This window comes from Phocoena phocoena, chromosome 14 (assembly GCF_963924675.1).
Source record: "Phocoena phocoena chromosome 14, mPhoPho1.1, whole genome shotgun sequence".
Taxonomy (NCBI): domain Eukaryota; kingdom Metazoa; phylum Chordata; class Mammalia; order Artiodactyla; family Phocoenidae; genus Phocoena; species Phocoena phocoena.
Genome location: NC_089232.1, coordinates 33,734,254 through 33,752,974, shown reverse-complemented (window position 1 = coordinate 33,752,974; position 18,721 = coordinate 33,734,254). Strand labels below are relative to the sequence as shown.

Genomic DNA, 18,721 nt, shown 5'->3' with positions numbered 1-18,721 from the left:
TCTTTGTTTTGGTTTGTTCTCCACCAAGCAACTCAAATTGTATTGTTAATGCCATTGCTGGTATTGAATAACAGTAAAGCTTTATTACAGCTTGCATATCAGTCGAGAAGACTAAAGCCCTAGTGTAGTCATATTTCAGGGCATGCTACCACGTGCATCAATCAATTCATCTGTCTTTCTTTAACAACAGTGAATTCCAATGATTCTTCACTAAAGTCATTAATTTTTATTTGAGGACTCACTATTATTTGTTGAAAGATAATGAGGACTCTTCACACCGCAGAACTGTCATATGTATTATTCTGTATTCAGGAAACTGCTTGCTATGTATTAGAATATTCCATATCATACTAAAAATGTCTCCAAAAAATCACCACAAAGATTTTTAAATGTTCCCCATATACAGTTGTATATGAGTTTGGGTGAACCTTTACCACTAGAAATTACGGTAAAAATTTATCAGGTAATAAACTGACTAAAATATTTCCTTGTGAGGATATGTCAAGTAAATTGAGACAGAAGGAACAGAGAGGGATGAACTGCTAACGCTTATATACTAGTTAAAGTCCATATTCTCCTATATCTGAATATTACCTTTTGTATCTTTCCAATAATAAAATCGGGAAAATTTTGTTATAACAAAAATATGGACCATAGATTTTTAAAAAGAAAAAAAAGATGATTGCAAGGTGGCTGAGCAGGATACAGCAGGCTAGCTCAAATCTGATTCCTTGATAGCAAGGAATTGATCAAGATGACAGAGTAGGAGGATGCAGAGCTCAGCTCCCCCAATGAACACATCAAAAATACATTTACACGTGGAGCAATCTCATTGAAAACTAACAGGAAACTGGCAGAAAGACACCTGTACAACCAGGCTGTGAGAAAGATACACATGTAATCAGGTAGGAAGGGAAGTGAAGCAATCAGGTCTGGACCTGTGCCCCTGGGAGACGACTTAGAGGAAAAGGGAAAATACAGGTGGAGACCTACCCTAGGGAGTGAGCAGTTCGAGACTGTGTGCCCTAGTCCAGGGGTCCTACAAAGGGGAGATGAATCCCCTTGGCTGGTTGGAGGACCACTGGGACAAACAGGAGGGCTATGGGAAGCCTGCTCAAGAGGAACACATGCTGGCTTTCCCCCAGGCAGTGTGGAGAGGGCAGAGGGAAGTCTGCTCTGGCGGCTGCTAGGTTTCCCATGACTGCCTTGATGTGTGCCCCAGCCCGAGCCAAGTGAACACTACCGCCCCACTCACTCCACATCACAGTGTGGAACTGGATTTAGGGCTGCCACAACTGGGGAGAAAGCTCAGCCAGGGGATGCAGAGGTGACTAGGTCCCAGGACAGCCTCTGAGTGGGGCAGACCTGGCCATTGTTGGTGCTCACTCAAGCAGTGCATCAGAAGGAGCCCAGAACTCTGACGGCAGCTGGTCCATCACAGCTGTCTGATATACTCCAAGAGGCCATGTGGGCGTTACCTGCCCTGTGGTGTAGCTCCACAGCAAGGCAGGGGCAGTGGAGGGTTGGGGCACTGATTGGCTCTGAGGGAGAAAGGTGATTTGCACCTAAGACTGCTTCTGAGCAGAGCAAGGGAAACAACTGTGGGCACCTGCATAGACAGCACATTGGAGACAGTTTGGACCTCTGTCTGTAGCCAACATGAGCTGAAAGCCTGTATAGATAGGCCCACCTTGCTTCACCACTCCCCTACTCTGGGGAAAAGGTCCCAGTGCTGGGAGAGGGTGAAACACACACTTCGAGGGAACAGATTCTGGCCTGACTCTGGGGGCTTCTGCTCCAGCAACTTGGGATCAGACACAGCCCCTGATAGGCTTCACAGAGGAATTTACCAAACATAAATGGAGAACTAATACCTTTTCTTCTGAAACTATTCCAAAAAATCTAAGAGGATGAAACACTCCTAAATTCATTCTATGAGGCCAACATTATCCTGATACCAAAACCAGAGAAAGATAATACCAAAAATAGAAGAAAGAAAGAAAAAGAAAAAGAAAATCACAGGCCAATACTTTGTTGAATATATAGGGAATAAAGTCCTTAACAGAGCATTAGCAAACTAAATCCATCAATATATAAAAAGTATTATACACCATGATCAAGCAGGATTTATTCCAGGAGATGCAAGGATATTTCAATATTCACACATTAATCAATGTGATATACCACATTAACAAAAGGAAGGATAAAAATTACGTGATCATCTCAATTGATGCAGAAAAAGAATTTGAGAAAACTCAACATCCATTCATGATAAAAACTCTCATCAAAGTTGGGTATAGAGAGAACATATCTCAACATAATAAAAGTCATTTATGACAAGTCCACATCTAACATCATACTTAATGGTGAAAAGCTATTCTTCTAAAATCAGGAACAAGACAAGGATGCCCACTCTTGCCACTTCTAAATAACACAGTATTGGAAGTCCTAGCCACATCAATCAGTCAAGAAAAAAAAAAAAGGCATGCAAATTAGAACAGCAGAAGTAAAGCTGTCACTATTTGCAGATGACATGATACTATATATAGAAAACCCTAAAGTCTCCACCAGAAAATGATTCAAACTAATACATGAATTCAGTAAAGTTGCAGGATTCAAAATTATATATACAGAATATACAGAAATATGTTGCTTTTCTATACACTAATAATGAACTATCAGAAAGAGAAATCAAGAAAACTATCCCATTTAAAAATTGCTTCAGAAAGAATAAAATATCTAGGAATAAAATTAACTGAGGAGGTAAAAGATCTATACTCTGAAAACGGTAAAACACTGATGAATGAAATTGAAGATGATACAAAGAAATGGAAGGATATCCCTTTCCAAAGATACCTTTCAAGCTCTTGGATTGGAGGAATTAGTATCGTTAAAATGGCCGTACTATGCAAAGCAATCTACAGATTTAATACAATCCCTAGCAAAATACCCATGATGTTTTTCACAGAACTAGAAGAAAAATTCCTAAAATTTATATGGAACTACAAAACCCCCCAAATTCCCAAAGCAATCTTGAGAAAAAAAGAACAAACCTGAAGGTATCACACTTCCTGTCTTCAGACTGTATTACAAAGCTACAGTAATCAAAACAGCATGGTACTGGCACAAAATCAGACACACAGATCAATAGAACAGAATGCACAGCCCAGAAATAAACCCACACACCTATGGCCAATTGATCTATGACAAAGAAGGCACAAATATACAATGAAGGAAAGACAATCTCTTCAATAAGTGGTGCTGGGAAAACTGGACAGCCACATGTAAAAAAATGACATTAGGACATTTCCTCACACCATATACAAAATAAACTCAAAAGACCTAAATGTAAGATCAAAACCCATAAAACTCCTTGGATAAAACAGGCAGCACCCTCTTTGACATAAATTGTACCAGTTTATGGTTTTTTGGATCAATCTGCTGAGGCAAAGAAAACAAAAGCAAAAATAAACAAATGGGACCTAATTAAACTTAAAAGCTTTTTCACAGCAAAGGAAACCATCGACAAAATGAAAAGACAACCTACTGAATCTGGGAAAATATTTGCAAATGATATGACTGAAAAGGTGTTAATATCCAAAAATATATAAACAACTCATACATCTCAATATAAAAAAATATACAAATAAAAAACAACCTGATTTTTAAAAATGTGCAGAAGAACTGAATAGATATTTTTCCAAAGAGCATACACAGACGGTCATCAGGCACATGAAAAGGTGTTCAACATAGCTAGTCATCAAAGAAACTCAAACCAAAACCACAATAAGATATCACCTCAAACCTATCAGAATGGCCATTATCAAAAAGACCACAAATGACAAATGGAGAAAAAGGGAGCCCTAGTACACTGTTGGTGGGAATGAAAATTGATATAGCCACTATGGAAAAACAGTGTGGAGGTTCCTCATAAAACTAAAAATACAACTACCATATGATCCAGCAATTCAAGTCCTGAGTATATATCTGAAACAAAACAAAACATTAATTTGAAAAGATACATGTACCCAAGTATCCATCAACAGAGAAATGGATAAAGAAGATGTGGTATATATATACATATAGATATTGGGTTGGCCAAAAAGTGCCTTCGGTTTTTAAGTAAAACTAAAGACACATCTTTCATTTTCACCAAGAACTTTATTGAACAACGTATTCACCCTTTTGTTCCACTACCTTCTGCCTTTTTTCAGGCAACTTCATAATTCCACCTTCACAAAACTTTTTATCTTTTTGAGCAAAGAACTGGTCCAGGTGCCTTTTACAGTCTTCCAGGGAATTGAAATTTTTTTCCATTAAGAGAATTTTGTAAAGACCTAAATAAATGGAAATCCAAAGGTGCCATGTCTGGTGAATACAGCGGATGAATCAGAACTTCCCAGACAAGCTGTAACAGTTTGCCTGGTCAGCAAAGAAACATGAGGTCTTGCGTTATCCTGATGGAAGATTATGTGTTTTCTGTTCACTAATTCTGGACGCTTTTCATCATGTGCTGCAATCAGGTCTAACTGGGAGCAGTACTTGTTGGAATTAATTGTTTGGTTTTCCGGAAGGAGCTCATAATAGAGGACTCCCTACCAATCCCACCGTATACAAAACATCACCTTCTTTGGACTGGCCTTTGGTGTGGTTGGTGGTGGTTCATTTCTCTTGCCCCACGATCTCTTCTGTTCCACATTATTGTACAGTATGCACTTTTCATCGCCTGTCACAATTTGTTTTAAAAACGGAATGTTTTCATTACGTTTAAGTTGAGAAAAGCATGTGGAAATACAGTCAAAAAGGTTTTTTTCACTTAACTTATGTGGAACCCAAACATCAAAGTGATGAACATAACCAAGCTGGTGCAAATGATTTTCAACACTTGATTTGGATATTCTGAGTATGTCGGCTGTCTCCCATGTGGTATAACGTTGATTGTTCTCAATTAATGTCTCAATTTGATCGGTATCAACTTCAACTGGTCTACCCGACCATGGATCATTGCCCAGCGAGAAATCTCCAGCACAAAACTTCGCAAACCACTTTTGACATGTTCAATCAGTCACAGCACCTTCTCCATACACTGCACAAATCATTTTCTTGCGTTTCAGTCGCGTTTTTACCTTCCTTGAAATAACAAAGCATAATATGCCGAAGACGTTGCTTTTTCCTTCCATCTTCGATATTAAAATGGCTACACAAAAATTCACCAATTTTTATGTCTTTTTTAAAAATGCACACTGATATGACAGCTATCACATACAATCTATCAAAATTGTTTCCAGTGAAGTTAAAGACAACTAAGTGCTACTAGAGCCATCTTACAGAAAGAACTGAACAAACCTCTTGGCCAACCCAATACATATATGTGGTATATATATACATACATATATAATGGTGATATATATATATAGACACACACACACACATATATACACACATATAACAATGGAATATTACTCAGCCATAAACAATGAAATTCTGCCATTTGCAGCAATGTGGATGGACCTAGCTTAGTGAAATGCTTAGTGAAATGTTAAAATAAGACAAATGCTGTATGATATCACTTATATGTGGAATCTAAAAGATAAAACAGACAAATGTATATAGTGAAACAGAAACAGACTCACATATGTAGAAAACAAACTAGTGGTTTCCAGTGGGAGAGGGAGCTGGGGAGGAGCAAGAGAGGAGTATGGGATTAAGAGATATGATCTACTATGTATAAAATAGATAACCAACAAGAATACATTGTACAATGCAGGGAATTATAGCCTTTATTTTATAATAACCTTTAATGGAGTATAATCTGTAAAAATACTGAATCACTATGCTGTATACCTGAAACTAATATAATATCATAAATCAAGTATAATTCAAATAAAATAAAATAAAATGGTGATGTTATCAACTGTGAAATACATAACAATTTAAAAAATACCAAAAAATAAAATAAATAAATTTGTCTTCCATTTTTGTTCAATGTGACTAACACTATAATAAATATCCTGCACAAATATCAAAAGAAAAAAGGAAAAAAGGGAGTTTAATATTTGAAGTTCCTTACCTTCAGCTATTGATAGAGGAAACGAAGCAAATATATTCACTTATGGATAACTGTCAGTACGTCAAGGAATTCATAACCATCCGTAGGTGTTTCTGACCTTCCTTAAACCAAGACTTTAAGGACCCACAACCTATATGAAGAAAATTTGGTAATATTCTCATTTAGCTACTGCATATTTCACTCGCTTTTAACCACTAAAAACAAATTCAAAGGTGCATGTTTTCGGTTCTCATGGAGTAGAAGTTGGGTTTTTTCCCCAATGTTTTTTTTTTATTAAAATTTTCAAAAATACAGAAAAGTTGAAATAATTTTACAGTGAACACCCTTATATCCACTTACATGGGGGTATTTAAAAAAAAACTGTGAAGTGTGCCATCTATTTTTTTTTTATGTAAGTAATATCACTGAAAGAGAAAGATGTATGTTCACAGACATTTAAGTATATCTGGCAATTGGACATAGAGTTCAACAAAATTATAAAAAACTATTTAAATTAAAGGAAGATGGAGAGAAATTTATTAGCAACATATAGTTTAGCTATGGATGGATCCATATTACTGATGGTAGAATGATTCAAATACAATTTCAAATAGTATTCAGTTGAAATCAGCCATCACTGAGATATTGAGAAAAAAAGAAGCAAAACATTTTTAGGTCTTATCAAATTCTGGCAAAATGGGGACAGAACAGTGCCAACGAAGTTAGCTGCAAATTACGTTTTAATGCGGTGTTTTCCCAAGTGTAGGAGGTATATCACTAGTAGTATTGGCTTCTACAATAAATAATTATAAAGTGGGTGTATATGAAGAAAAATCAGGCAAATAATAGTATATATGTAACACAGCCTGGCTGAAATTATACAGATAGCTGTCAAATGCCTAAAGTAAGAGAAATATTGTTTTAAAGGTAGTTAGCAAACATTATTTTGAAAAATCCAATGAGAAGATATTACACATGATAAAATCCTTCAAAGAGTTGTAGGTACTACCCTTCTCTACTTACTAAAAACTGATTTCCATGCTTCTCTTGTCTAAAACTTAAATATGTTCCCACAGATTTTGTTCCCAAATGAAAACTCTAAAGATGACCAGGAGTCCCATTTCCTTGAGAACACTCCATCTATCGAATGGACTATTTTTATTAATCAACAGGAGTGGGGCAAAGTATTTTAATTGCTTCCCTAACTCAATGCAAGTCTATAATTTGAAAATCTTCTTCTATAATATAAATATAATAAATTACCATCGCAAACTGATAGTGTGATTTCTAAGCCATAAAAACAGCAGGTGGATAAATACAGGTTGTGATTGCTTAGAATATAAAGTTAGTACTGTATCACTGAAAGTCTTAAATTATTGGCACTTCACTCCCATGCAGACGATAGGAGTAAATTTCCTCATCTATCATCAAGCTGCAATAGTCTTTATAACAAATGTAGACTCTAGGATAGGTGATTGGTGTCATCATATTCTGCAATATGAACCATTTGAAGACAGACTTTCTTGGCAAATGAGTTGAACAAAAGATTAAATTCAACCGGAGTTTTGAATGTTCATTTTATTCTAGCATTTTTATACAGTTTAAACAATTCAGATTTCCTCCCCACCTACCTCCTCCCTTTTGCTTTTATAATCTTCTCAATCTCTCAATCTCAATCTCTCTCTCTCTCTCTCTCTCTCTCTCTCTCTCTCTCACATACACATGACACATGAGAGAAGAAACGTTTCCAAAATCCATTTGTTTCAATAAATGAATTATTACAATGTTCTGCCATCTGATTTTACTAAACTCCGTTGATGAAATAATAAAGAAATAGATTTCTATGTGAAATTTCAGGCCACTTCAAATAGTTTCCTTTTATACATTTGATTGTATTGATAGATCTTCAATCTTTATAATATTGCAGTGCTTATACTAGAATAATTAAGGCCCATCTTTTTATTATGGAGAGGCTATTTGGAGTTAATTACAAGTATCTTAGAGACAGAGACCATGATCACACTTTCTTCTCCTTGCATATATTTTGCTACTGCCTAGCAGGCCCAAGGATCAAAGTAAAGGCCATCGTCTTCTAACCCATATAGAGGAACTTATATTTTTAATGCTTCTAACAATTTTTAGTGTTTCATACTACATTTAAAAATTTAATTTTTAATCTAATCCCCCAGCCAGGATCGTATTAACCCCTAGCACCATGATGTGGATGCTAATGGACCAGAGTTTAAGTAGCCCTACAGTTATCCTGCTCAACATAGATTGAGTCTGTGTAATAGAAAGGAATGTAACGTTAACAGAAAGATTTGGATATTTAAGAAAAATCTGGAACTAAGAGGTAAATAATCATTGTGTATTCACAGTAATTTTAGTTTCAGTAGTGACCAGAGATCAAGAGTTCTATTAGGGCTGCAAGAACATCCATTACAATCATATAGATCAGATGTCATTTTTAGTTGGACCAAAAAAAAAGTTCCAATCAAAATATTTTAGGCTTCAGGTAAATATTTTAAAATAATATAATTCAGTAAGATTCATCTGAAATTTTCTATACCCACATTGGACATGAAACCTGTTAGAATGACTAAACAATTTCCCTATTTGGGAATCCGTAATTAGAGACCCTTATTCCAATTCAATTTGATGAACAGAGAAAGGGAGTTTAATTTAATATTAAATAAAACAAACCTTCTCCTCAAATTCTATGTCCATCTAATTTGTTCTTTTAAATGACAGAGTAGTCTAGCAGGAAAAAAACGAAATTCATTTTGTTCTGAGTTTTGGTCAAGCCAATGATCTTTATTTTGTAAAATGTTCAGATAAAGCTAGGAGGGAAAGTCAATTCATTATCTTCTTGTACCCAAATACCCAATTATCCAAAACATCGGATAGAAATTTCCTCTGTTTTCCATGACCAAACCCACCAAGTCCATTACAGACTTATTCACTCTACTTGAGATCTGGATCCAATTTTATCTTACTCCCTTGGGAATCTGACCCCAGTGACTGACTATATTCATCCTTTCACTTACCTGCATTTCAAACTCTTCTTTTCTACCACATTCTTTCTATCAACATTTAAGCAATTTTAAAAGTCTCTTTTGGTCTTAAAAAAATCTTCCCTTGAAACCCTTCCCCTGGTTTTTCCTCCTTTCTCTCTGCAACTCCCTCTGACTCTCCTTCTGCTGATGTATCTACTTCCTGACCCTTAAATGTTGGTGCTCTTCAAGAAAGATTCTTTACTTTCTTCATATTCTTTCCATAGGTGATCTCCTTGATATCCATGCTTTCATTATCCACTTACATATCGACATATTTCAAGTACGTGTCTCTGATGTTCTTTCAGATTGGTATCCCAGAGGCAGACCCCAGAACAAGAATTTGAATGTAAGTAGTTTATTTTGGAAATGATCACAGGAAACCCAATCAAGGAGTGGGGAATTGAGAAAACGAAGGGAGCCAATCCAAGCTGGGTTATCAGCCAGCTTCCTCTGTGAGCTAGTGGAATTCGATCCATTGGGAAACTCTGGGACACAGTGTAGAGGAGCTGGGGACAAGCAGGTCCAACTCTGTAAAGTCCCCAGACCCCTTAAAGAATGTTGCTTTCACAAGTGTTTTTTTTTCCTGTCTGAATGTAAGTTACGTTGATATACGGAGTGACTTGAATATGTTGTATTACTGTCTTTCCTTCAGTGGAGATGTAGTGTGTGTGTGTGTGTGTGTGTGTGTGTGTGTGTGTGTGTGTGTGTGTGTGTGTGTGTGTGTGTGTGTGTGTGTATTTGATTCAAATTGGCTTAAAAGAGTGTATTACCCTATCTTAAGGGAAGAGGAGAGACTAGTACTTACTGGATTTCAATAATAGATGATGTGATGATGGTTAAAGTAATATGTAGCACAAGGCTTATCAGACAGATCTAACACTTTTTGAAACTATAATGGGAACTTACTCCTCCCCCCTTTCAACAGGCTGCCTATCTGCTTTGCTTATCTGAGAACAAATCCCTGGCTTTTGTCCATCCCCTTGTCTCTTGTTTCCTAGGCAGCAAATCTTTTTACACAATTCCATAGCTTTTTCTCTTCTGAATGATCTTCCCAGAGCATTTTGTCACTATGCCCCCATATACTAAGTCCCTTGGCCAGAGGCAACTGAGTGCCCACATATTACCCCGTTATGCAGCTAGAGCTGTGAAATCAGTAAAAAAAATAACAATGGGTGGGAGACACCAGGACATATGTAGGAGATAATAATACTGTGACTATAAGCATAAAGTAGATAGTAGGGGAAGCCTGAAAGATCGTGCCATAGACTAACAAGGGATAGTATCATTCTACCCCCCAAAAGATCATAGCCACACACTAATCCAGGAGGCAGGGCAGTTTTTTGCTTATGGGGGTCAGCTGTACTACCAAACTGCTTATGTGAGAACCCCAGCTCTAGCAGTTTGCTGGATTAATTTTCCTTCCTAAAAATAAAAATAATAATGGAAACTACTTCATAGTGTTGTTATATAGATTAAATGAAGAATGGAAAAACAACAAAGTCCTACACTATAGCACAGGGAACTATATTCAATATCCTGTGATAAACCATAATGGAAAAGAATATAAAAAGGAATGTATATATATGTATAACTGAATCACTTTGCTGTACAGCAGAAATTAACACAACATTGTAAATCAACTATACTTCAATTAAAAAGTAAATAGGTTAAATGAGATGTTCCTTATAAATCATCAATCACAGCGCCCAGCATATAGTGAACACTCGATCAGTGTAGGCTGTTGTCAATTAATAGCTCCAGCCAGCGTCTGCCAGCCACGATTTTCTGCCAAGCACATGTCCTGTAAGTGACTGACACTGAAGCATCTGCTCTGATGTCCTTCATCTGGCAAAAAATGTGTAAAAAGACGGGCTCTGTCAGACATCCAAATATGTCTCGTCAGCTTCTTCCAAGTCCTTGTTTAAACCTCTCCTATGTTCAGTCCCAAAAGGTATGGGGAGCCTGTCTTCCCTCTCCTTGGTAGGATCTAATATACATGGCAGTTGGCTTTGTGGAACCCTCTTTCCGAAGAGGAATGTAGAATTGCTTTTTGAGATTTTTTTGTTTTGTTTTAATTAAATGCCATTCTGTATGCCTTGATATATTCAGTCCACTGGTAACTCCTCTCTCATCTTACACACATCTCCCTTTGGTCCTAACATCACCATCATATATGCCTGGGGAATGAGGTCCAAGGGCAACACAAGCTCTACGCCCCACATCATACATACTTGTGAGCTGCAGCTCCAGACAAGAGATGTGCATTCCTGAATCCCTGGGTCCCTTTCACATCTACTCACTATTTGGTTGTAGCAGAGAACACACCCATTCCCTGCAAAGAGTTGAACCCCTGATAGGAGTCATAACATGCGGTGAATCTCAAATAGAAACAGAACTTTCACATTTTAAATAAAAGGGAGATTCTTCTCTTCTCATTGATTTATTTAGGTTAGCAATTTTCTTATTGAGTGTTAGATTCCCTAAGTGTATACCCAAGGCTCTGAGCTCTTACTTCTAAAATTAAATATCATCAATGAAAGCAGAAATCTGCTATTAGCAATTTGAATAGTGCTGTTTAAGTAACAATATTCAACTTTGCTTTCAATGAGCCATGTAAATGTTCTTTTACTAAGGGATAAGTATAATATAAGTATACACAGAAATATACACATACATGCACACACACACACACACACGTGTACGTGCGTTGCTTAACCACAGGTGGACCTTCGTCAGGCAATACATCTCACCTCTGAAACCTCGGCCCCTTCGGGGTGTAACTGCAGGAGCTGGGCACTGCAGGCACTCCCCGCTGTGAGTTATGGCTTATATAATAATTTGCTCGGCTGAGTAGCAGGCTAATGATTTGCAATCAGCAATGCTTTCTCCTAGTTCAGCTGATGTCTCAGCTTCTTCACAGGATTCATTAAGTAATTTTTTGGATATTTATGTTCCGCTCCTGTACTTTATTTTCTAGCACTGTGGTTCGCATGTAGGAAATCCCTGACGGCTAAGTTTAATCAGCACGAAGGGACTCAGTTCATTACCTATTTGTTTATGTTTTGTTCTTTGAAAACTGCCTGGAACCGAACCACGCATTCTAGCCAATCTGTTGTGTTATTGTTGTTACTGTGGTTGTTGCGAAGTGGCCAGGGTGAAAGGGCTCCAGGATCAAAGCAGCGGCAGCGAGGGGCAAGGAGGTGAGGTGAAGATCAGATTAGCAGCCAGACGGGAGGAGTGAAGAACTGAAAGAAAGTAATCTATCTCAGTAGGTTTTGAACCTATCTGTTCAGGATGGACGAAAGGCATCACTAGGGACTAGTGAACAGCTGGTGAAAGGAAGCGATGCTGTAGATATCAGACATAAGCCCCAGCCTGACATTTAAAAAAAAATTATCTTATTGAAGTATAGTTGATTTACAAGGTTGTGTTAATTTCTGCTGTACAGCCGAGTGATTCAGCTATACATAATATATACATTCTTTTTCATATTCTTTTCTATTATGGTTTGTCACAGGGTACTGAATACAGTTCCCTGTGCTATACAGCAGGACCTTGTTGTTTATCCTTTATATAATAATTTGGATCTGCTAATCTCAAGCTACCAATCCTTCCCACTCCCACCCACCCCCCCTCCTTGGCAACCACTAGTCTGTTCTCTATGTCTGTGAATCTGTTTCTGTTTCATAGATAAGTTCATTTTATTAGATTCCACATATAAGTGATATCATACGGTATTTGTCTTTCTCATTCTGACTTCACTTAGTATGATGGTCTCTAGGTCCATCCATGTTTCTGCAAATGGCATTATTTCATTCTTTTTTTTATGGCTGAGCAATATTCCATTGTATGTATGTACAACATCTTCTTTATCCATTCATCTGTCAATGGACATTTAGGTTGTTTCCATGTCTTGGCTATTATAAATAGTGTTGCTGTGAACATAGGGATGCAAGTATCTTTTTAAATTATAGTTTTCTCCAGATATATGCCCAGGAGTGGGACTGCTGGATCATATGAAACTCTATTTTTAGTTTTTTGAGGAACCTCCATACTGTTTTCCTCAGTGCCCAGCCTGACTCTTATATGGAAGTAACAGCCAAAGAAATGGCATTTATGGGGAAATCATGTTTCCAAGTTATATGAAAGTAGATCAGACTCATTTCTCAAATGAACATGCTTTATTTTCTCATGACTCTTGGATGTGGGACATGCTGCTGCCTTTTCAATGCTTTCACTTTCTTTCAGTTATTCATCTGGGGATCATAAGAATACTACTGAACTTGGCACACAGTAAATCCTTAATAAATGTTAGCTATTGTTATTCCTGGCTATATGCTAAACATTTTTTTTTTTTTTTGCCAGAATTCAGAAAGAGCTTCCACCAACCCAATGTGAGCTGCAAATATGTCTACCTGGGTTATTTAAGAGGCTTTGCCATTATTAAGCTTGTTCATTTTTTTGTTTGTTTGTTTGTTTGTTTTGCTGGAACATGAGTTTGAACTGATTTTAGTGTGTGGGGGGTACTGGAAAATTGAATATTTTACAAATATTTCACCATGTTATTTAAAGCCAAACCTTACTGGTAACAAATAGCCAATAATTTAATGTCCCAATATTTATTAGAACCACAATCTACATTTTATTAACTCTTTTGTCAAAAGAATCTCCAGGGGTAATTCTATTACCTTAGCTCTCCTGAATCACCAGATAGCAACAAAACCAAGAGGAGCAGTCAAACAGTAGCCCACTCCATTAGAAATCCTCAGAAGATACTGACCAACTTGCCTTTAAAAATACTACCTGGAGTTCATTTGTCTTCCTGGGCAGTTCAGTTTTCCATCCTGACCTTGCAAAAACGTTAAAATATCCGGAACCTATGCTTCATCTCTCACCCATTTCAAAATTACATCTTTGCTTTTGGTCTAACATCGGAATTTTCCCCCAAGCATCTCCCTGTGTTGCTTTGTCTCGCAGCAGGTACACATGCTAATAGCCACTGCTGTTGCTGATACCATCACTTTTCACCTTACTGCTTTGATTTGTTACTGTTTTGAGTTAAATTTGGAATCCGTTGTTTATTCCATTGCATACTAATGAGGCTTTCTGCCTCAAAGTTGTGTGGCACTCCCCTATTTTTCCAGTGTTAGTTGTATAAAGCTGGTTTATATTAGCCGATTTTGTATACAATGACTTCTCTCTCTCTCTCCTTGTGTTTTTAACTTTCTGCCTCTACAACTAAAGAAAATTAAAAAAAAAAAATTGAAAGCATGCTCTCAGAATTTTCACCTTATCATTATATTTTCTAGGAAGTACTGTGTTCATTATCAAACATTTTTACTTAGCATGAACAGAGTTCTAGCCACTAGGCCAAGTGTTTGGGATCTGTGGGTGAAAAAATTATAGCTTATGCTGCTGAAGAGCTAACATTTCAACAGAGATGTAGTTAAGAAAATGGACACTTATTCTACAATGGGATAAATTATATAAGGCTGAGTTGAGGTGCAGTGCACAAAAAGAGGAAGCCTCACTCCTTGGGTAAGTCAGGGAAGACTTCACAGTGATACTGACGTGATTTTTGAAAGAGGAATACGAGTTGGCCAAATAGACACAAGACTGCAGGTGAAGACATTGCCAAGGAAGCAGCTGGGCCAAAGGCAAAGAGATAAAAGAAAATGGGGCACATGTGGGGAATTATAAGTAGTTGGTGTGGATAGTCTATGAGTTGAGCGATATTAAATTAAGCTAGGAAGTTTAGAGACTGATCATAAAGAATGTTGTACTTAATCCTACAAAGACTAGAGTTTCATCTATAAGTTGAACACCAGAAGACTCACTTGGGGAGAAAATTAAAATATGTATTTCCAGAACCGACTTCCCCCCAAATTCTAGTTCAGTAGCCTGAGGTGGGCACTGGGATTCTGCATTAAAAAAAAAAAAATCCCTCTATGTGATTTTTGGACCACAGCAGAAGTGAAATCTTTAGAAGAAATCTGAGCAAACAAAGTAGTTACATAATCAGAATTTCATGTTGAATACTTTGGTAATATTATAGTGAATGCCAAAACAACTATTTGGTCAAGTCATGAAAACTACTTATCAGAGCAGTAAAAATATTTGCCAAACTTATTGGCCAATTCAGTCTGAAAGGTGACCCAACGGTCTGACTTGGAACAATTTTAAAGTGTTTCTTTGAGCTTATAATTCTACAGAATAGTGTTATTGTGTGCTTTTGGACTTCCTTCAGTGACACAACTCAGTCTTCAAGTTTTGGTGGTTTACGTTCCAGAGATTATACTTGGGTGACCTTCAGGTTTTGTAGCCTCCATATTGGCGTTAACTAAAATGAAGCACTCAACATTGGAAATGGTATGCTTGCACTTCTATTGGTAATGATGCAAGTGACTTTGTAAAATATATGCAAACAAGCTGGTAAGCTGGTAAAACCAAGAGCTTTTTCTAGTTGTAGCTGATTTTTGAAAATTCTCTCTGGTCTGACCTCATGCAATTGTGTCTTTGTTAAATTGTTTATGTTACATCTATCTGCTAGTGTTCTTAGTACCTCACTGCATATCCCAAGCACTCAAATCTTTCCATGCTATCAAAGGTTTATTCCATGCAAATTGGAGATAAAAAAATGTGATTTATTTATTAACTAAGAGTGTTCATCTCAGCACATATAGACTCTGAGTGTTATAGTTAATCTTTGACCTAGAGTAGGACTCTCAAAGTTTGAAATCAAGACCCCGGTCCTGGGTTCCTTAAGACTCTTTCAGAGGCTCTGCATCATCCTTTCTCTTCCAGCTACATATCTGTGCAAGGCTGGATTTTCTTCGTATATTTCAACAAAGACAACATATTCATCAGACTGACTATTGAAGCTGATATGAGAATTCAGTGGTCTTCTATTAAGCCAAATATTGAAGAGATTTGTAAAAGTGTGAAACAATGCCATTAATTATTTCATTTGGGAAATGTAATTATTTTTCATAAAATGTTATGTGATATACTGTTTATTGCTATTTTAAGTAAAATAACATAAATTTTAAAATTTTCTCAGTTTTTATTTCTAATATGGTAAATATTGACAGCTATAGCCCACATAAATCAAAGATCCTCAGGGTTCTCTGTAATTTTAAGAGTGTAAGGGGTCTTGAGATGAAAAAGTTTGAGAAAGACTGGCTTATATAGAAAGGGGAAGATTCAAGAAAATGTAGTATGTTTGGTAGCATTCTTAGTTCATTTGAGAAATTTAATTTTGACTTGTTCTATATTGAATCAAATTCCCTAGACTTTACTTCTAAAGACTATAGCTAGTGTAAACGTAGAAAACATTTTTTTTTCCAACAGTAGCAGTAACTGGTAAAAATACAAGTTGATCAAAAAATGCCCAACCCTTAAAAAAATTCTTTCCCTGCAGGAAATGCACGTGTGTGTGTGTGTGTGTGTGTGTGTGTGTGTGTGTGTGAAGGACAAAGAGATGAGACTGGAAGGGTTGGGACAGGGAAAAAATAGATTTCCCAAGTTCCCTACCAAATGGATGTTTTATTGCTCTATGTGACCATCCTAGGCCATGCGCCCTTTAAAGGCAATTCCTGCTCCATGCTCTTGTAAAATCTTTTCCAATATTGCTCCATATACTGCCTTCTAGATTTTCTTCTAAAAGAATATATTTGTTTTGTTTATGGTGGTTTTAGAAGATAAACTCTCTCTATATATATACATATATATACACACACACATATATATATGTACATATATCTTCTAACTTTTATTTTATTTCCATCTAACTTTTATTCTTTTTCCTGATCCAATATCTTACTTCTTAATATTCCTCTGCATCATTTCTCAGCTTTCACTGGAATTTGCTTTTCAATTTAAATGTGCAGATTTCATTAATACATTATTTTTTACTCAAGATTTTAGCTTGAGTGTTGAAATCCCCAAACTAGGTCCTTGTTAGGTTTTCTTGTTAGGAAATGTGGGAATAAGATAGGTAACAGTCATTGAAAAATATAATTTACTCTCAGTTGATAGGGCAGGAAAGCAATATCGCTGTGTCCCATCTTTGCCAGTGGAAGAGGGAGGGAGGTGATGATACAGCAGAATTAGGGCATAGTCAGGGGTCTAGCTCTAAAGTAGATGTCCTGCTTATTTGAGAACTTGGCAATAGCATATTTTAAGTAAATCCTAGCATCATCTTTTTAAATGAAAATATTCCTAAAGTGGTTATCATAATAGTTTACTAAAGCTTATTGTGAATGAGTGCCCTGCCTCCCTGAAAGGACCTGTGTACCAAAGGGGAAGGGAAAGCAAATGAACAAATGAAGAGCTGGGAGGGTGAGATGTGGAAAGGAGAAGGGTGGAAGTTGGGGTTCAAGACACAGTTCTGCCAACGCCAGTTTCCTGAACAGTAACACCTTCGAACGTCTTTGGAAAGAGAAGGCACCTTATTTGGGGAAAAGTTGAATTACTTGAAAAATTGAACGGGGATCAGGATGGTGATGCAAACCGACACCCAGTGCTAGTCAACAGAATATTACAGGAGACAAGGATCAATCATTCACTTACTTCTTCACTCATTCATCATTTATCTGTCTAACCACCCAACAATATTTGTATGCACATTTTATGTCCCAGGTGCAATGCTAGAGGCAAGAAAGAATGCAAAGTGATACTAAGAAATCAGACTTTGAACTTAAGTAGTTCACAATGTAATGACATTGCTTCCAGCAAATTGGGTAGAGAAATTAGAGTCCAGGATATAGAAGAAGTTTCAGAAATGGCAGAAGACTCCAAAGAGAATAAACCAAGGACCCAAGGGTCTAGAGAATTGAACTCTCTGGTGTCTGTTCTTCTGTACAGGTGATGGGAAGAAGGAAGATGCAGGGGGCATCAGTGAAGGTGTTGCCTCAAGGAAACTTTGCCAGTTGGCCTGGTGTGTGAAATCCAACCACCCCACTCTGTGGAAGTCATCCAACTCTGCTTCAGGTCTTAGTTGTGCAAGAACAAAAAGGGACAATGCCTTCTTTTAAACTATGCTTTGTTATTATAGAGCCCTGGTTAGAGGACAGGGAAGGGGAAGCAGTTACAAAGGCAAAAACAGAATCAAGTTACGCTGATGCTGAATTGACTTCAGTTTGATTGCATTGTAATCAGAGGCCATAGCGGACGACATGATCATCTGTTCAGGGATCTTTTCTGCCCAGGAAGCATGCTTGACCTACCTGCAGGACGGGGGAAGAGTTAATGTCCCTAAAAGCAGGCCTTTAACCAATGGCACGGAGTTGGTGAAAAATGTCCCAGCTTCTCGACACTTTAGTTGGAATGACTCTGAGGAATGTACTATATTGTCCACCAGTTTTTCAGGAGTCTGACCTCCAGTTGTTGTTGGGTAACTGACTTGATACATCACTTTTACTAGCTTCCTTCCCTTCTCCGACTCACTTCCCCACTGTCCTAACCAGGTTTCCTAGGACCACCTTCCAAAGAAACCACTCATACTTGAATGCTTATCTCAGAGGAACCCAAACCAGCACAGGAAGCATTTCTTGAACTTTTGCATCCATATTCACCAATAATGTTTAAAAAGAACAGCCTAAATGTAAACTCTTTG

The 18,721-nt window shown here is 37.2% G+C and overlaps 1 pseudogene; it reads right to left on the bottom strand.

The window, feature by feature from the left end:
• Positions 1-18,517, bottom strand: part of LOC136133563 (myosin-9 pseudogene) — a 94,515-nt pseudogene extending 75,998 nt beyond the window's left edge.
• Positions 18,518-18,721: the final 204 nt, after the last annotated feature.